Below are 5,028 nucleotides of genomic sequence, written 5' to 3'. Positions count from 1 at the left end.
AGCAAAGAAAGGGCAGGGAATGGATTTGGGAAGGAGCAGGCAAATGCCGGACACAGATGGGCATTTGGTAACCTGGGAGATATCAGTGGTAAGGAGATATTTTAATGTTTACGCTCTTGTACTTTCTGAATTACTTTTCCCAAGTTCATAAAGTTTGTATTTTACTTTCAAGCCAGGTTCTAGGCAAATCACAAATTTTTATTTCATTCTCTAGCAGTCTCCAAAAATGGCAGGTTAAATATATATGCCTCCTAGACCAGTTTACCACCTCAAGGATCTATTTTATTTTAATTAATTAATTATTATACAAAGAAAATATAACTTATTTGTTTTGTCTATAACTGATCTGACCTACTTCCTGCAACCTCACTCCCTGAGCAGGGAGGAAAGCTTGTCCTAAACCAACTAATGCAACAGTCCTTTAAGGTCATGCGCAGTCTCTCTTGGCTAACAATACTGAGTCTTTGAGCTAAACTCTCCCTCTTGCTGTTCTCTCTTAACCCAAGTAGCACCTATATTTGATTCCTTGTAATGGGAAAACAATTTTTTCTAGGTGGCTTAAGTCAGTTTTGAGAGTGTTTTTTTGCTATGTTCTAATCTTATTTGATTCAGTCTCCTATATTTTGTGTTATTGTTTCTTTTAATACCCATTAATTAATCACCATTGAAAATATATAGTGATTTTCTTCTTCAGGGGAAGATGGCAAAGTAGGGACTGCAATGCTCACACCTTCTCCGTAAACAGCTAGTGGATGGGCAGAACCATTTGAAACAACTGACCTGAGGCTGTAGAGGCCAGGGTAGCATTGTAAAACATCCAGGGAAAAGTGTGATGCTTTGGTTAAAAAAAAAAAAAAACAAAAAAACACCTAAGTAAATTGCTCAGAGGTGACTGCTAGCATCCATCCCCCACTCTTGAGCCTAGCTTTTGGGATCCAGTTCCTAGCTTTGTCCTGTAGATGGAAAGGGATGTGGAAACCCTCTTCTTCAAGAATGGGGGTGGGGGGAATAGCCAGCAAGGTCAATTACTGTTCATATTCTTAATTGGTGAATTTAGATAACTGGGTCCCAGCTTTTTCAGCCTGCCCTGAACAGGGACAGCCACATCATTGTTTGACCAGTACCCCCAACAAAGGTGAAGGCAGTGGAGATTTAAAGAAGCCAATCAACAATAACACCCTAGGCAAAAGAGAAAGGCTGACCTTCAGAATAAACTCATCAAGATAATCAGATGCCTAGACACCAGCAAAAACTTACAAGCCACACTAAAGAACAGGAAGATATGAGCCAGTCAAAGGAACAAATGAAAACTTCAGAGGAAACAAAGAATTTGGAAAAGCTAATCAAAGATGTTCAAACAATTCTCCTAAATCAATTCAAAGAAATGAAACAAAATATGGCTAAAGAGATAAAAAGATATTATAAAGACATAGGTATGCATAAAGAAGATTGTGAGTTCTTGCCTGCCATGCCAGAGACCTGGGTTCGATTCCCGGTGCTTGTCCCTGCAAAAAAAAAACCCTAGAGACATCCAACAGCAGACTTGAATAGGCAGAAGATAGAATCAGTGAACCAGAAGACAGGACAATCAAAATCTCACAAACAAGCGTGCACACTGAGTTCAGCATGAGGGTCGCTGCACTGGTCGGGTAATGTGGTGCCAGTGCCCTCTTTTTCCCTTACCTGTTTCTGGTCACTTTCAGTCGGTCAGCAGGAGCTATCACAGCCACCGTGGCCACTGAGAAGTTGTCTGCAGGAGGCATATGCTGGGGCCTCTGCTCTTCCTCTTGGTGAAGGGAAGAGGCAGAGCCTTAGGGCTATTTCCCAGCTCGGGTTAGTCCTGGCTTTCACTCCTCTCCAGTGCCCATAGCCAGTCCTCTGGTTGTCTGGTCCTCAAACTTGGCTAAACACTGGATTCACTTGGGGAACTTTAAAAGTTTTGCCATCTGGGTTCCACCTCGCCTGGGAGATGATATTTGAATTAAATATGGTGTGGTACAGCTTCGGAGTTTTTAAAGCTTTACTGGGCAGCAAAGTTTGAGAGCCACTGCTTAACTCCACTTGCTGAGCTAATGATCTTTGCATTTTTTCATGCTGTTCTGCAGTGCCCTTCAGTCTTCCTGCCTGACCTTGCATGTCCTGCAGCCACCCCTCCACCTCATATCTCATGTGTGTGATTGGGAAGGCAGGACAGATATGCGTGGTTTGTGAAATGGATGTTTCTACCCTGGGGATTAAAGTACAAAATGGAGATCAGTAAGAAGATGAAATTGTATCAGTTTTATCCTAGATCCAGTTGCTATTGCTTTGGGCACTCATCACTGACTTCTCAAAAGCTGGGGTCCTCTGCTTGATGTGCTCAAATGACCAATTCCTGAGATAGTGGGGTTTCAAAAAGAGAGTTTATTGCTAAACCTGAAGCAGGAGATTCGGTGGCCTATTGGTCTAAAAATCTGCCTCGCTGAACTTCACTAACTCTGATAGATTTATAGCATCAGAAGATGGGCAGGTTTTTGGATAATGAGTACAATGGCTCAAAATGACAAAGTTAGTTATTGACCATGTGCAGATTGATTGCATGCTTAGTTACAGAACATATGTAAGAAAATGGTGGTCTCAATATGATCATGGGCATGAATTTTAGTATTTTAATGAAGTATATAGGTCACTTATAGGCTAAAATTTAAGCTACTGTGCATGTCAGGGGGGCTAAATTTGCTTAGAACTAGCTTTGTCTAATTAGTTTAGGAATTGGGGTAGGTTAGTACTGGGCTAACTCAAGTTCCTTCATTAATAAACATTAGGGGCTGTCCTAAAGTTGAAAAATAGGATAAGGGGGTACAAGTGGAGCCAGGCACAAGTTTTTTTTTACAATCACAAGAGAAAAGTTAAGATAGTTATAAAATTATTATCAAAGATCATGGCAGCTGGGTTACAGTCTAATAATTCTAGGTACTTCATTATAGAGTAAGCAGAGCATCTATATAGTGAATTAGCAACTAAAATTATTTATTAATTCTTAATTTCTCTGTTACAATGTCATATTCCAATTAAAACAAGTTTGAAATATATGGTAACCCATCACATTTGTGTGGTTAGAGTAAATCCCATGAAAGACAAACCAAAGAGAAGCTGGTTTAAATGTCTCCATACTCAGTACTTGAAAGTGAAGTAAAAGGTAACACATTTACAACTTTAAAAAGGGAGTTCAGACTTCTTAAATATTTGTTTTCTTGAGATTTGGACCTGTGCTGTAGAATGCAGGAGACACATTGCAATAATGTATTTACTTTTGTAATCCTATTAAATACTTCATATTTAATGTTTTAGTTCAATGCCTGATCATAACTGACAGACAATAGTCTTGTTACCCTTTCTGTATTAACTGAATATTCCAATTTCTTCTATGTCACACTATTGTTATTCCATAAATTTCTGCTATAAAGTGAATGATTAAGCTTTAACCATTGTGGTCATCATTTGATCTAGATAGAAAATAATTAAAAGTAGTTCAAGAAATGAGTAATTCACATCCACATCCAATTTGCCAAAAGTTTTGTCATTGTGCCAGTTTGAAAGGATTATGTACCGTAGAAAAGCCATGTTTTAATCCTGATCCATCTCTTGAAGGCAGCTGTTTCTTTTAATCCCTATTCAGCACTGTAGGTTGGAAATTTATTAGATTATCTCCACGGAGTTGTGACACAGCCAATTGTATTAATCTTTGATTAGAGAGAGATGTGACTCCATTCATTCCAGGTGGGTGTTAATTAGTTTACTGGAATCCTTTAAAAGAGGAAACATTTTGGAAACACTTGAGAGCAACAGAGCCATGAGAACCATGAGAGCCCATGCAGCCAGAGACCTTTGGAGATGAAGAAGGAATATGCCCTCAGGGGAACTTCATGAAACAAGAAGCCTGGAGAGAAAGCTAGCATGTTTGCCATGTGCCTTACCAGTTGAAAGAGAAACTCTGAACTTCATTGGACTTTCTTGAGTGAAGAGGTAGGAAGGACAGCTGTTATAATATGATGCAGTGCATTGCTGCTGGGCATCAGATTGCTGCTTTAGCAAGTCTAAGACCAGCTGAAAACCAAGTGGGTCAAATGAACTGGATAGCTGCGTGTATCAGACAGTGGGTCATCATGCCACTGACTTACATGCAGAAGCAATGGCTCTTTCCCTCCACTGCTGAACTATAAAAGAAAAGAGCATTGATACAGGAAGAGTGCACACAAATGTAAAGGTGATGAGTTTGAAGATCTCTATGAGCTTTTGAAACTTGAAAAAGAAGAAGTAGAGGGAATATCAGTAGGTGCTATACTTTCTGATGATCAGTGTGTTTGAGTAGAAAATGTGTGTAAAAGGCTTAATCTCCAGCCTTTAGCTTACCTTTGGAGGAAAACCAGGAAGATGTGTTGTGAGAAATGTTATCATCTAACATTCAAGAAGTGATCATCAAAGTTGCAACTTTTGGTTTAGATCCAGATAAGCATCTTGGAAAAACCCTGGATTAAATGGAGCCTTATGTTTTAGAGCTTTCTGAGAAGTATGGAGTCCATGTTTGTGGGGAAGGTGGAGAATATGAAATATTCACTTTGGATTTCCCTCTATTTAAAAAAGAAAATAATTGTGAATTCATCAGAAGTAATCATACATTCAGTTGGTGCATTTGCACCTGTGGTTTATCTGTATTTTTTGGAATTGCACTTGGAGGATAAGATGTCCCTAGTGCCTGACAACTCAGAACATCTAATTATATATATAATTCTTGAGAAGCATTTTTGTACATGGTTTACTAACTTACCATTTCTTTATGAAAAAATATATAACATTTACTTGATTAAAAAAAATTCACAGACAGAAGAACAGAAAAGAATGGAAAAAAATTGAGCAGGGTCTCAGGGAAATGAATGACAGCATGAAGTGCACAAACATATGCCATGGGTGACCCAGAAGAAGAAGAGAAAGGAGAGGGGCAGATGAATATATGAGGAAATAATGGATAAAATTTCCCAACTCTTATCA

The 5,028-nt window shown here is 38.9% G+C and overlaps 1 pseudogene; it reads left to right on the top strand.

Annotated features, from left to right (window-relative positions):
• Positions 1–1,626: 1,626 nt before the first annotated feature.
• LOC143671416 (diphthine--ammonia ligase-like) lies at positions 1,627–4,775 on the top strand (annotated as a pseudogene).
• Positions 4,776–5,028: the final 253 nt, after the last annotated feature.

Source organism: Tamandua tetradactyla, chromosome X, assembly GCF_023851605.1.
Source record: "Tamandua tetradactyla isolate mTamTet1 chromosome X, mTamTet1.pri, whole genome shotgun sequence".
NCBI classification, from domain to species: domain Eukaryota; kingdom Metazoa; phylum Chordata; class Mammalia; order Pilosa; family Myrmecophagidae; genus Tamandua; species Tamandua tetradactyla.
The sequence above is the reverse complement of the archived record's forward strand: the minus strand, read 5'-3'. Positions and strand labels throughout refer to the sequence as shown.